The following is a 15,910-nucleotide window of genomic DNA, read 5'->3' as shown; positions in this document are numbered from 1 at the left end:
ACTGGATTATCCTTACAGCAGTTATCATAAGCATTGCCATACTGGGACAGACCGAAGACCCATCAAGCTCAGCATCCTATCTCCAACAGTAGCCAACCCAAGTACCTAGCTAGATCCCAATTAGTAAAACAGATTTTATGCTGCTTAACCTAGGAATAAGCAGTGGATTTCCCAAGCCATCTCAATAATAGCGTATGGACTTCTCTTTTAGGAAATTATCCAAACCTTTTAAAAACCCTGCTAAGATAACTGATTTCACCACATTCTCCAGCAACGAATTCCAGAATTTAATTACTTGTTGTGTGAAGAAATATTTTTCCTGGTTTGTTTTAAATCTACTACTTAGAAGCTTCATCGCATGCCCCCTAGTCCTAGTATTTTTGGGAAAAATAAACAAGTAATCCACATCTACCCTTTCCACTCCACTCAGTATTTTATAGACCTCTATCTTTTAGAAACATAGAAACATAGAAGATGACAGCAGATAAGGGCCATAGCCCATCAGGTCTGCCCACTCTACTGACCCACCCCCAAGTCTACTATCCTAGGGATCCCACTCTTGGTGACAGGTTCCCTTGGCTTAACCCTCTAAGGGATCCCACATGGGCATCCCATTTGCTCTTAAATTCTTGCACGCTGTTTGCCTCCATCACCTGCACCGGGAGCTCTTTCCAAGGATCAACCACTCACCCCTGAGCCATCTCTTCTGTAAGCTGAAGAGCCCTAGCCACTTCAGCCTCTCCTCATAGGGAAGTCATCTCATCCCTTTTATCATTTTATTCACCCTTCTCTGTACCTTTTCTAATTCTGCTTCCTTTTTTTTGAGATACCGTGGCCAGAATTAGACCAGTATTAGAGGTGCAGCCATATCATAGAGTGATACAAAGGCATTATAACATTTTCATATTTGTGGTCCAGGCATATGGGCAGTCAGCTTAATTCCTTGTCGCATTTGAGAGGTGCCAATTTGAACCCAGAGCCAAATGGGGTGCCTGTATCAGTACCAACCCTTTTAAAAATGTTCCCAGAAAAAGGAATAAATCAGCTTATGAGGTTGATTGCAATTTGTGTTAATGTATGTTAATTTACATTAAGAGTTCCTTTTACTAAGGTACGTTAGCGGTCCATAGAGCATAGTATTTTTCATTTAGCGCGTGGTTTGCACGCGCTAATCATCAGCGTGCGCTAAAAACGCTAGCACGCCTTAGTATAAGGAGCTCTAAATGATGTTGATTATTTAATGCATGCTAATAAGTAGAACCTTATATTCACCAGAAAGGTATGTTAAACATTTATTTATTTATTTTTATACTAGCTTGCATATGTAAAATGTATATGCATTCAGTTTTGTCTGTGGGCTTTACATATACAGTCAAACCTCGGTTTGCGAGTAACGCGGTTTGCAAGTGTTTTGCAAGATGAGCAAAACATACTCGCAAATCTTGTCTCGCAAACCGAGCATTGACTCGATTTGCAAGCACCCTCCCCCCCCCCGAGAACTGGCATCGCTCCCCCCTGCTCACATACGCCCTCCCCTCCTGAACAGCATTCAGCCTTACCCCCCCCCCCCATCTGGCATCGGCACGCAGCCCACAGGACGTGCCGGTGCCGGTGAAAGAAGTTCCTGCCTCTTGCCTGGGCCTTGAGCATGTGGGCTGCGTGCCGGTGCCAGATGGGGAGCAAGGCTGAATGCTGTTCGGGCGGGGGATGCCTGTTTGGTGGGGGGCAGTTTGCGCGAGGGGGGCGTTTGCGAATGGGGGGGAGCAATGCCGGTTCTCGGGGGAGGGGGGTTGAGCAGCGTCGCTGGCCTCAGGAGGTGTGGGTGGGTGGGAACGCATCAAGCGAGTTTCCCTTACTTCCTATGGGGAAACTCGCTTTGATATACGAGTAACTTGGTTTACGAGCATTCTTCTGGAACGAATTATGCTTGTAAACCAAGGTTCCACTGTACTTCCAAAGTGCTGTAAAGGTGTGCTCGTATTTCTTTTTTTTTTTTTTTTATAAATCTTTATTCATTTTAATAACCAACATCAACTGCAACAATTTATCAAACAGTTTTCAAAATAAGCAGCACTTAATTCCATCAATTAATATAATAAGTACATATCTCTTCCCCCCCACCCACCCACCCTTTCATACAGCATAAAAACAGTTGCAGAGAGAGGCAGAGGGAGAGAGAAGCCAAAGGGGAAAAAAAGAGCAGGAGAGAGAAGCAGAGGCAGGAGACCAAGAGTGGAATCAGCGAGAGTTAGCTCTGCCCATCCCCGTCGACCACCGAAGCTCCCCCTTAAAAGGGGAGGGGCCAACGGAGTGGAGTTGATCGGAATAGGACAGAGCAGGAGAAAAGCAGTTGCAGAGGGAGAGAGAAGCCAAAGGGGAGAAAAAAAACAGGAGAGAGAAGCAGAGGCAGGAGATCAAGAGGGGAATCAGCGAAAGTCAGCTCCGCCCACCCCCGATGTCTACCATCGAAGTTCCCCCTTATAAGGGAAGAGGCCAACAGCACTCAGCCATTCGGCGCACATCGAAGGTGAGCGTTAAAGGTGCTTGCCTTAGCAAGAGTGCCTTTGCGAAGGGCCTTAAGAAGGGATGAGCAACCACTATAGAAGAGCAGAAAGGAGACCGCTGCAGGTGTAGAGGGCACACAACCAGGCAGACCCAGCAGGTACAGAGGACACAACCACACACCGCTAAAGGAGAGCAGAAAGAGGACACAGCAGGCGCAGAGGACATACAGCCAGGCAGACACAGAGGACACAGCAGGCGCAGAGGACAGCCACAGTAGACAGAGAAGGCATCCAAAGCAGACCGGCAAGCAGGCAGCAATGGAAGCAGCAGACGTAAGCAAGATGTTGAGCTACCCAGTTTTCTGCACCGTCTGCCATATGTATGACTACCTCCCCTCTGCGAGGCGGTCTTATTTATGCACTCGATGCGGAGAACTGGAGAGCCTGAAGAAACAAGTCAGACTTCTGGAGGGTAGAATACTGGAACTGGAGGCACTTCAGGCAGCGGAAGAGGGAGACAGAGATGCAGAGAACATCAAGACTGAGATTTTTCATTTACTCTCATCGTATCTTCCAGCATTTTTTAAATCCAAATCCCAGTGGCGTACCAAGGGGGGGGCGAGAGGGGCGGTCCGCCCCTGGTGCCAGCCCTGAAGGGGTGCTCCCGGCCTTGCCGATCAGTCCCCCCACACCCCCGAAGGACCGCTCGCCCCACTGACCTTCCTGCACCACCTGTGAAGCAGCAAGCAGCAGGATCGCGAGGTCAGCTATCCCTAAGCTGCTTGGGCGCTGCTTCCTGCGCCGCGGTCCCGCCCCTCCTCTGACGTCAGAGGAGGGGCGGGAACGCGGCGCAGGAAGCAGCGCAGGGATAGCTGACGTCGCGATCCTGCTGCGGCTGCTTCATAGGTGGTGCAGGAAGGTCAGTGGGGCGAGCGGTCCTTCGGGGGTGGTGGTGGTGGTGGTGGGGACTGAACGGTAAGACCGGGAGCATAGGTAGTGCTGCTTCATAGGTGGTGCGGGGAGGCCAGGGGGGCGAGCGGTCCTTCGGGGTGGGGCGGGTGGGCAGGCAGGCAGGCATTCAAGGGGGAGGGGGGTGACAGGCAGGCAGGCCTTCAAGGGGGGGGGACAGGCCTTCGGGGGGGGGTGCAGACCTTCAAGGGGGAGGGACAGGCCTTCAAGGGGGGCAGGCAGGCCTTCAAGGGGGGACAGGCCTACAAGGGGGTGGGCAGGCCTACAAGGGGGTGGGACAGGCCTACAAGGGGGTGGGACAGGCCTTCAGGGGGGGGTGCAGGACTTCAGGGGGGGTGCAGGCCTTCAAGGGGGGGACAGGCCTTCAAGGGGGGGACAGGCAGGCAGGCCTTCAAGGGGGGGACAGGCCTACAAGGGGGGGACAGGCCTACAAGGGGGTGGGACAGGCCTTCAAGGGGGGGACAGGCCTTCAGGGGGGTGCAGGCCTTCGGGGGGTGCAGACCTTCAAGGGGGGGGACAGGCCTTCAAGGGGGGACAGGCAGGCAGGTCTTCAAGGTGGGGGGACAGGCCTACAAGGGGGAGGGACAGGCCTTCAAGGGGGTGGGCAGGCCTACAAGGGGGTGGGACAGGCCTTCAGGGGGGGGGTGCAGGACTTCGGGGGGGTGCAGGCCTTCAAGGGGGGGGACAGGCCTTCAAGGGGGGGGACAGGCCTACAAGGGGGTGAGACAGGCCTTCAAGGGGGGTGCAGGCCTTCAAGGGGGGACAGGCAGACCTTTAAGGGGGGACAGGCCTTTGGGGGGGACCCTGGTTTAGAAGTACACAGAGGGAAGGGGGTATTCAAAGAGACGTGCATATGCCAAACTTTTGGGGGGGATGAAGAAATAATGGGTCTGAAAATAGAGGAGAGGGAGAGAAATGATGGACCATGGGATTTAGGGAGGGAAGGAACTGAAAGGGAGAGAAATTGGACACAAGGGATGGTGTGGAGGAGGGATAGAGATACTGGATAGGAGGGTAATTGGGAAAAGAAAGGGAGAGATAGTGGACTCTGGGGTGGTGGGGAAGGAGGGAGAGATGCCGGATGAAAGGGTAGTTAAGAAAAGGTGGATCTGTGGAGGGAGATGAAAAAATGGAAAGATACCAGACTTCCTGGGGAGGGAAGGGAAATGGAAAGGGAGGACAGAGTTGGCAGATGGATGGTTAGCACGCAGAAAGAAGAAAGAAGGAGACCCTGGCAAGCAAGTTATCAGAAGAAAACCAGAGCCTTGGACCAACAAGATTTGAAATATAACCAGACAACAAAAGGTAGAAAAATTAATTTTATTTTCTGTTTTGTGATTATAATATGTCAGATTTGAAATGTATATCCTGACAGAGCTGGTGTTGGACTGCAAATGTGAGCTAGGATTTAACAGAGAGAGGAAAAGTCCTTTTTGTTTCTTTATTTTATTTACACCACAGCGCCAGTGTGGTTAGGAGAAGCCAAAGGGGGTGAAAAAGCTATAAAACCCACCAGGAGTTTTGAAAAAAATCACCCAATTGAAAAACCAATTCAATAGGCTGAATCGAATCGAAATTTTTTTTCCTGAATCTGGCAGCATTAGTTTGCGCTACTGTCTTAGACTTTAGGACCTGGGATTGGGGAGAGATGGCATCCTCAGTACTTTATAATGCAAGTGAAACGAGGATTTGGTCAGACTTTTGAAGGGTCTGCAGAAAAAAAATATTGTATAGGCCGGGGACATGAAACAGCAGGAAATGGGAACTTTTCTTCCTTCTATTTTTGTGAATGGAAAGGCTGAGGATGTCAGAGAGTTCAGTTAAAATATGTGCTTTATAAGAAAATATAATAATGTGTTTTATAAAGTTTATAGCATAGCTGGCCTACCCAGTGAGGTGTTTCTAGTGGTGGTGGTGGCAGCGTGTCAATGTGTTGAGAGGAAGAGGTGGTCTGGGAAATTCTGCTGAGCAAACTCTGGGCTCATTTCCACCCCCCAGTTAGTCCACTCCACTCAACTGGTTCACACACTGAGTGGGTCATTGGGTGTTGTGTTGGGATCTCTTCCAGTGGTTTATCAGTATCTCCTTCTGGTCCAAGGAAGGAAACTTTGTTATCCTTAGCATTGACCTACAGAATATGTTTGTAACAGCGCTGCTTGTGTGGCATTAGGCTATGTAGTGATTGAAAGAAAAAAACAGACCTTTGCACATTTTTGCACTATATGGTGGGTGTATGAGGAGATTCACATTTCCTGCACAGCTAAGTCCATTTGAAGTTACCTTGTGCTGTATTTGACATCTAGCAAGGTCTCTGTTTGAAAGGAAAGATCTAAACTTAAAAATGAAGTGGCCAGAAGTTATGGTAAAAGCAGATAGTGTAGCTGGTTTTAAGAAAGATTTGGACAAATTCCTGGAGGAAAAGTCCATAATCTGTTATTAAGACATGGGGGAAGTGTCTGCTTGCCCTGGATCGGTAGCATGGAATGTTGCTACTCTTTGGGTTTTGACCAGGTATTAGTATCCTGGATTGGCTACCATGAGAATGGGCTACTGGGCATGATGGACCATTGGTCTGACCCAGTTAGGCTATTCTTATGTTATGTTCTCATCTGTAGGGGCCTTTGTTTTCACTTCTTATTTTAATGTATTTTTTTTCTGGGAACTTATCAGTGTTTTTTATAATGGGAACAAAAATGGAAGAGAATTAATGTGTGTGGGATGAGGGGGTAACTAATTTATTCAGCTAAATAATTCAATCCACTTCAAACAGACATAGGAGAACTCACGCACCATTCACACACCCTCCAACCAAAAACGTCAAAAGGAAAAAAACTGTTCGACAACCTCCTAGCCATTCGAGCTGCTACACTCGACCCCCAACCCTACAACCAATTGACATCGACCACAGACTGCAAAACCTTCAAAAAGAAATAAAAACCCTTCTATTCAAAAAACATATAAAACCGAACTAACACAATCCGAACTGTCCCAAGCATCACCTGCAACTACTCCATATGTACTTCTGATGTCATGACAATTCAGACATAATTTATGTTATGTTATGTTATGTTTGGAATATAAGAAAATTTTCACTGCCTGTTTCTATTCTGACCATTTATTCCGTTTCATGGTCATTACAAAAAATATTTTTTTACATGGGGGGGGTGTCAAAAAATGATGGGCCCCGGGTGCCACATACCCTAGGTACGCCACTGCCAAATCCCTAAATATTTTATACCCTCTTCCTTCCAAAGAAAAGGGAATGAGTCAAATAATCATTTTGGAAAGTGTACATTTAGCGGAAGAACCTCCCATTTACTCCAATTTATTTTATATCCAGAAAATTTGCCAAATCAGTCAATCAAATCTAATAAATGCGGAATGGTAGAATCAGGATTCTTCAAATGAAGTAATATGTCATCAGGATAAGCAGAGAACTTATATTTCCGACCTGCATAAAGAATACCATGAATCTCCTTTGCATGTTGAATAGCCAATAGCAAGGGTTCCAAAACAATATCAAAAAGCAAAGGAGATAATGGACATCCTTGTCTAACTCCCCTCTCCAGACGAAACCGTTCTGAAAAAGTATTATTATTATATAATCTGGCAGAAGGGGAACTATACAGGTTTGAATCATTTGAATAAAACTAGATCCTATACCAAACCAATCCATTGCTTGATACATGAAGGTCCATTCTACATGATCAAAGGCCTTCTCTGCATCTAAAGACACAGACCAGGCCGGATCTTCCATGGTTTTCGTTAGATTTAATATGTGAAAAGCCATTCTGGTGTTATTTGAAGAATGTCTTTGAGCAACGAAACCCATTTGGTGCATACCAATAATGTAAGGGAGAGTCTTGGCTAAGCGTAAAGCCAATAACAGCCAGAAATTTTCCATCTACATTAATCAAAGAAATAAGCCTATAATTTGAAACCAATGTGGTATCTTTATTTGGCTTCGGCAAAACAATAGTTAAAGGGCTCCTTTTACGAAGGTGCGCTAGTGTTTTTAGCACATGCACCGGATTAGCGCACGCTATAGCATGCGCTAGCTGAAAAACTACCACCTGCTCAAGAGGAGGTGGTAGCAGCTAGCGCGCATGGCATTTTAGCGCGCACTATTCCGTACGTTAAGGTCCTAATGTGCTTTCGTAAAAGGAGCCCAAAGATTCTGCCATAGTACCAGAAATGCAACCTTTAATTAGTTGTGACTGATATAAATTTAAAAAGATGAGGTAATAAGGTAATTTGGAATTATTTTGTAAAACTCCACAGTAAATCCATCACCACCTGGAGCAGATCCAACTCTAAGGGACTTCAAAGCTGTTTGAAGCTCTTTAAATGATAGAGGCGCTTCAAGATTTCCTTTTATATGCTCAGGAATTTTTGGTCCTTTAATTAATTTTAAAAACTCTGATCCTTCAATTTCTTTGTCTGAATAAAGCTCATAAGAATACAAAGCTTTGTAATATTTTAGAAACTGATTTAAAATATTTGCAATGTGAGAATGAGTTTCACCCTTCTCATCTGTACTAGCCACAATCTTTACTTTTCTTTTTTTGGCTTTAAGATAATTAGCCAATAATCTTCCATAATACAGTTTCCATAATACAGAGGTTGTTGAGAAAACAAATCTTATGGGAGCAAAAATAAAATTCCCGAGCATTAAAATGAAGAATTCGCCATATATCTTTCAAGCCACAAGACTACTAAATTATCTAAGCCCAATGATTTTATTAGCTTACTGGGTTGTTTGTCTAACAAAGGATCCATAACAGCATTAAAGTCCCCAACTACTAATAAATTAGAAGAAGCCAGTGGAAGAATCAACTGTTGGAGAGTTTTGAAAAATTCAGCCTGATTTAAATTAGGGGTATACATATTAAAAAGCGTCAGAATATCTTTTCCTGAGCTTATGTGTACCTGAATCCATCTTCCCACAGGATCTGCTGAAATTACACTAAATGCAGCTGAGCATTTTCTACTTACTAGGATTGCCACCCCAGCCTTCTATCCTTCTGCAGGAGTAAAAAAAACTATGCTTAACCCACCCCTCTTCCAACTTTTTTGATTCAATGGCAGATAGGTGAGTTTCCTATATAAAATATATGTCCATCTCCTGCTGCTTTAAAAAGCTGTTTTTTTCCTCTTAATAGGATGGTTAAGACCATTGACATTCAATGAAAATATTTTTAAAGACATCTGAAATGTTTTACAATAAAATTAAAATTATTTCCCTTCCAACTATAAGAAACTTTATTAAACATTCCCTTATACCCATCCAGGAGCCCATTAAACCCACCACCCTCCCTAACCCCTCCCCTAAAATAATTCATGTGAGCTTGGATACGTATTGAATAGATACACAAAACCACTATCCCCCCCCCGCCCCACATCTTAAAGTACACCATTCATCCCCTATCTCTCTTTTAATTTAAATTGATCAAATTATAATTTCATCACAAATTACCCAATTTGTATTTGAAATATTTAGGAATCTATAATAATAAAACGCTAAGCGCGCATGCGCACTCTCACCGCGTGCTTCCCTGATCCCTGTTCTGTCCTGCAGTGGTGGTAGGAGTGCGCATGCGCGCCAGACAAGCACTGCTCTCCACCTCACGGCTGCAGATACGGCCCCACACTCGTGGCTCACCTTCATTCCGGAGCCGGCAAAGAAGAGCTCTCCCCAATCGGAAAAGGTACAGTACAGATCGGGAGGGAGGCTGCGGCGGCCTTCCTATTTCAATGGCCGCATGTGGCGTATGCCATTATCCAGCCACCCTGGATTGCCATCTCTGCGGCAGCAGCACAGATGGAGGAGTGAGTGAGGCTGGGGAGGGAGGGGGAGCGGTGAACGGAAGGTTCAAATCCGCCCCTTCGCCTCTGAAGTTGATTTCCAGCTGGGGAAGGGGAGGGGAAGCGGATGGTCAGGGCCCTGTCTGTTCGGTCCGTGCGGCTTCCGTCAGGCGTGGTAAAGGAGCTGCCAACAATAAGCCCGAACGGAGGCTTCAAATCTGCCCCTCTGAAGGTGATTTCCACAGGGGGAGGGGAAACGGATGGTTGGGACCCGTGCTGCTCGGTCTGTGCGGCCACCCGGGCATTTCTCTCAGTCAGCTGGTATCCTGCAGTTCCTGCACTAGCAGAGTGACGGTTGGAGAGAGGTTGTTCACTGCAAAATGATTTGGAATTTTCAAGGAAGAGACAGACATAGAAGGCCATTTTCGATGTGACATCTAGATCCGAGCTTAGACGTTTTTGGAGGTGTGTCCAAAAATCAGGTAGAGAAATGGCCTTTTTCAAAACAGCAAAATGTCTTTCTTTTCCTTCAAAAAAGACAATTTCTAGATATGTTCAAAAAAGACCATTTCTAATATGTGCATCTATTTTTAAAACATTTTTGGAGAAAAAAAAAACTGGCCAAAACAAAAACACACAAAACAAGTCATTTTTAGTAGACTGGCCACAGAGCACTGCACTACAGTGAACTTCATATAAAAAGGACCAGGTACATATTTTACCATAACCCCCTGATAGAAACATGATGGTAGGTAAAGGCCAAATTGCCCATCCAGTCTGCCCATCCGCAGTATCCACTATCTCCTCCTCTCCCTAAGAGATACTATGGGCCTGTCCTATACTTTCCTGAATTCAGTCACAGTATTTGCTTCCACCAGCTCTAAGGGCAGACTATTCCATGCATCTACCACCCTTTCTGTAAAAAGTATTTCCTTAGATTACTCCTGAGCCCTCTTAACTTCATCCTGTGCCCTCTCTTTCCAGAGCTTCCTTTCAAATGAAAGAGACTCGCCTCATGCGCATTTACACCACTTAGGTATTTATAACTCTTTATTTATAACATTTTTTTATTACATCAAGTATGTAGACAGACAGACAGAAAGCGGCCAAGGAGAGAAAGAGAAAGAAAGACAGACACACACATCTATTCTAGCACCCGTTAATGTAACGGGCTTAAAGACTAGTACATAAATAAACTGATAAATTGAACAAATTTATTATCATAAATAACAATGTATCAATGTACATTACTCTTATATTACCTTCCTCACTTTTAATGTAAATCTTTCCATAACTATACCATCCCTATTATATGGTAACCACCAATTCCAATTTATCATATCATATCATTTTATCAGAGAACAATTAGCAGGTATAATAATTATTTAGAGCTAACTAAATTTCATATGTTCTCAATAACATGTAAATTACAATCATCTAATTCCTCCCACAATCATCCCAATCTATAACTAGACTCCCTTAATACCTATAGCAACCCCCATACCCAAACCTCATCATATCTTCTTAAAAAACAAAACAAAAAACACACTGAAATAAAATATTTATGGAGAATATTTATGGAAATAGAACCCCCATAACAAAAGCAATCCTACAAAGGTTTAGACTACTATACCAAAGTCCCAAAGCATTAACCCAGCAGTAGCCCAGATTCCCTGCTATAGCAGACTGTGCCCTGAGAGCTGCAGAAAGGATAGCTGCATGAGCAGGAGTATTAAAACAAACATTCTGCTCTCGGTGACACTTGAGCCTTAATTACATAAGGAGTATTATTCTGCAGGTATAGAATTTAAGAAATGGTTTCAGGGAAACAATTCTTGTGCCGGTAGAACAGTTACAAAAGCACAAGGTCTCGGTGTTCTGGCACTATCTGGAGAAAATGAGAATGGCTTGCATACAACTGCAGATCTTTGCTGATATCTACCCATTTCACGCTGCCTACTTCACCCTCCGCTTCCTGGGGCATTTCATCCATCACCTTACTAAACTAAACTAAACTAAACTAAACCTTAGGTTTGTATACCGCACCATCTCCGCGTGCGCAGAGCTCGGCACGGTTTACAGAGGTTGAGAGGAAAGGAACTACAAGGAAAGGATATAGGAGAGGGACTGAGGAGATAGAGGGGGACAGGATACTAGAGCACGGGAGGTGATTAGGTTTTTGAAAAGAGCCAAGTTTTCAAGTGTTTGCGGAAGGATTGGAAGGAGCTAGAATTTCTGAGCGGGGATGAAAGGTTGTTCCAGAGTTCTGTGGTTCTAAAGGGGAGGGATGTTCCAAGTTTTCCTGCGCGGGATATACCTTTTATAGAAGGGAAAGATAGTTTCAGTTTTTGGGAGGATCTAGTCGAGAGCGGGTTTGAGGAGTTCCAGAAGAGTGGGATAACAGGAGGAAGGACGCCATGTAGAATCTTGAAGGCTATGCAGGCACATTTATAGAGGACTCTGGAGTAAACTGGGAGCCAGTGAAGCTTGGAGAGGAGTGGGGAAACGTGGTCGAACTTGCCTTTTGCGAAAATAAGCTTGGCCGCGGCGTTTTGAATTAGCTGAAGTCTATGGAGGTTTTTCTTTGTTAGGCTTATATAGATGGAGTTGCAGTAGTCCAGTCTTTGGATCAGAAGTCTTTGGAATTTAAGGAAGGCATTTGTTATGGTCTCATAGACGAGATTTGAAGATTTTGCCCAAGGGGTGGGTGGCCGGTATAGTAATAGGATGCCCAATGGGTGGGTGCGGAGTTCATCATTGACTGAAGCAAGCAAATATTCTAGAGAAGGATGGGTGCCCGTCTCAAGGAGCTGGACGTCGAAGAAAGATTTGTAATTCACAGCTTCAGTCTCCATCCAAGCAATATCTGTGTTCCACCCCCCGGAAGTGATCAAACTAGAGCAAAATCTCCACTCTCCAATCAGGGTACTAGAAAAGGAGTGCTTATATTTCTGCTTTAAAAATATCACAAGGAAATTATGTGCTTACATTTACACTTGCCCTTTAGCACACACAAATTTCAGAGTTAATTTACTAATACTTATCATTTCTATAACTCTATTAGACCAGGGGTAGACAATTCCAGTCCTCGAGAGCCGGAGCCAGGTCAGGTTTTCAGGATATCCACAATGAATATATATGAGATGGATTTGCATGCACTGCCTCCTTGAGATGCAAATCTATCTCATGCATATTTATTGTGGATATCCTGAAAACCTGACCTGGTTCCTGCTCTCGAGGACCGGAATTGCCTACCCCTGTACTAGACGTATGAAGCGCTGTACATTAAACACATTGGACCGTCCCTACTCAATCTTACAATCTAATCAAGACAGAACAAATAAGTGACTAGGGAATTACTTACGGTGGGAATGATTAAAACAGACACATATGGGTGAATTCTCAAAAGTATGCAAGTGAATGCAAACTTGGCCCAGGACTTCCATCACTCAGTCTGGCTAATTGTGCAGAAAAACCACATGATTGAGAGTTTATCTGCATTTCAAGAAGACAGCTTTATAAAAGCCTGTTTTACAAGTGAAGCGCCCTTGGAAATGCTTTTGAAATTGATGCCCTCTCTGTGGGGGCTTTTTATAAAGAATTTTCTGTATGTAAAACATGAGAATGGCAATTAAAACATTACACAAATGAATACATGCATACAAATATGGGTACCCACATGAACACATATACTTTTATGCTGTCCATATGTAACCATTCTGGGGAGCAGTGTTTGGACGGAGACGTAACAGAGCTGCAGGGTACTTGAGTACTTTATAAAATACAAATATACATACAAAGAGGGCCAGATTCTCTAAACAGCACCTAAATCAGCAGCTGCCTACAAAAACGGCACTATTTAACACGTAGGCACTATTTAACCCTTTATTTGGCAATGTTACTGTGAAGCAATATGTGTCTTCTATGGCTCTTATGGGAGAGATCAACAGCAAGTTACATAAAACAGCCATTTCGCAATCTGCCAATTAAAGGGTTAAAGAATTGTGGCTAACGGCGCCTACATTGCAGATGCCTAAGTTCTTTTGAGAATGCCTAAGGTCATTTCTGCCCCCCTAACCACACCTACTTTGACCTTAGACGGCTTCGTGTAGACATGATTACACCATCTACTCTAGTACTTTTTTTTTTAAAAAGAGTTTTTAATTTATTTTTAACAGCACAGTCAATTACCACACCAATTAAATCCAATTGAAACAATTGTTAGGCGGTGTTTTTATGCCTTCTGTTGCCTAAGTTATGGTGCCATTTATACACTATGAACCAAAGAAAAACACACCCTAATGTTTTTCGTTGTATCTTCCACAGAACTCAGCCAATTCTTATGAAATTTAGTGCGTCTTATCCTGAGGGAAGTTGATGTAAAATGATGTAAATATTTCCCATAGTACTGCAGCATTACCTTGTGTAAGTGCATTGTTTCTATGGGATATGCATAGAAGTAGACAAAAACACTTTTTAATGTGCTTTTATTCAGTTCACACTTCATTTTCATGAGGTAGCGCTGCGGAACAGTGGGAAATGTTTAAATCATTTTACATCAATTTCCCTCAGGATATATGACACACTACCCCCTCTTCTACGAAACTGCGCTAACAGTTTCTAGAGCAGGGAGCCTTGCTGAATGGCCTGCACTGCTCACAATGCTCATATGAACTCAGTGAGCATCGGGAGCAGTGCAGGCCATTCACCGCGGCTCTCTGCGCTAAAAACCACTAGTGCGGTTTCGTAGAAGAGGTGGTAAATTTCATAAGAATTGGAGAAGTTCTGTGACAGATATCACAAAAAAACATTAAGGTGTGGGGTTTTTTTTCTGGTTCACAGTGGAGTCAGACCCAGAGTGGGGCATGAGCATAGTAGTACTTGCCTCAGAGCTGGTGTAAATTTGAAAAAATTCATATGCTATTTGGGATAGCTTTTGAGAGCCCATGTTATAAAAAATACACATAAGTACCTGTGTTGCCTTTGTAAATATACTAACCATTAGACTTCTGTTCATGGACCTTCCAAATGGGGGAGCACTCAACAACTTCCGGTCTTTTTTTCCATCACCTCAATTTCGTCATCAGCCCAGTTTTTAAAATATAAATTCCTTTAAGTTAAGTATCACTGTTTTCTTGTAATATAATTTATTTAGTTCGTTTTATATCCTGTCCTCCCCAACAAGCTCAGAATGGGTTACAGGTTGACATACATACGTAATGCATAGACAAACAGGATTAAATTTATGGTTGTACATTATAGTTGGACTCTCTTAGGTATATATACAGTGGAACCTCGGTTTGCGAGTAATGCAGTTTGCGAGTGTTTTGTAAGACGAGCAAAACACTTAGCAAACTTTTGTCTCGCAAACCGAGCATGTTCCGATAAATGAGCACCTCCCCTCGCTCTAACCGGCATCGCACCCCCAGAACCGGCATCACCCCCCCCCCGAACGCCCCCCCCTGCGAGATCTCGGAGAGAACGAGAGCCAGAAGGCCTTGAGCATGCGCAGATGCTCAAGGCCCAGCCCAGGCAAGAGGCGGGAGTTTTCTTTCACTCGCACAAGCAGCAGATGGGGTAAGGAGCATGTTTGGGAGGGAGGGCGGGCGGATGCCGCTTCCAGCACGGGGGTGCGATGCAGTTCTCCCAGGGGGGGTGTTCATGGGGGGGGGGGGGGGTTGAGAGGCCGGTTTGGGGGGTGCGACGCCAGTTAGAGCGGGGGAGGGGGTGACGGAGCAGCACTGGTAGTTTTAGGGGTGGGGGAAGGAGGAAGAAGAACAAATCAAAGCGAGTTTCCATTCATTCCTATGGGGAAACTCGCTTTGATATACGAGTAACTTGGTTTACGAGCATGCTTCTGGAACGAATTATGCTCGTAAACCAAGGTTCCACTGTACATGTTTCAATAATATCATTTACATCTGAGTATTTACCTCCAGTGCAACACACAGTTGTCAATGCCAAACTTCATTCTCTGGCCAACTCTCTATATAGAGTCATATCTGAATAAAGCTGGAAGAAAGCTATACTGTATACTGTAAATTTCATTGAAGTTTGAAACATAATTGAATAGACTTTGATATTATAAGAAAAGAATGATGCTTAGTTTAAAGGAATGTATTTAAAAGAATGGACTGATGATAAAATTGAGGCAATAGAAAATAGACTGGAAGTTGATTTTCATGAGTAGCTTTTCGATTTGAAGGTCCAAGAATATAAGACCAATTACTTGGGTACACAAGCCACGATCGGTGATTGCTATTATTCTTCTTGAACATATTTTGAAAATCAGAACTAGAGTTTCCTTTTATAAAATAGGCATAAAATAGGCCCGTGTTTTAAAGTTTTCTGTTATAAAATTGCCCTGCATGCATCGATGCACCCTGTATTAATTTGCAATATTTATCAGCAAACCTATTGCACTCCTTATTATACGTTAGAGTGTTCTTCCTAGGACAATTTGGATGGATGCATCGTCCGGCTGATTTTACTGTCCACCCGGCAAACTTAATAGAAAATTTTATAATATTGCACAGTACTACCTGGCTACTCCTTCATAGCAGCAGCTGGCAAAAATTTCTATGGAGAAAAATTGCATATTGCAAAAATAGAAAGGTTAATCCACACTTAGA

The sequence above is a fragment of the Geotrypetes seraphini genome, chromosome 2 (genome assembly GCF_902459505.1).
Source record: "Geotrypetes seraphini chromosome 2, aGeoSer1.1, whole genome shotgun sequence".
NCBI lineage: Eukaryota > Metazoa > Chordata > Amphibia > Gymnophiona > Dermophiidae > Geotrypetes > Geotrypetes seraphini.
This window is presented reverse-complemented; position numbering follows the sequence as displayed.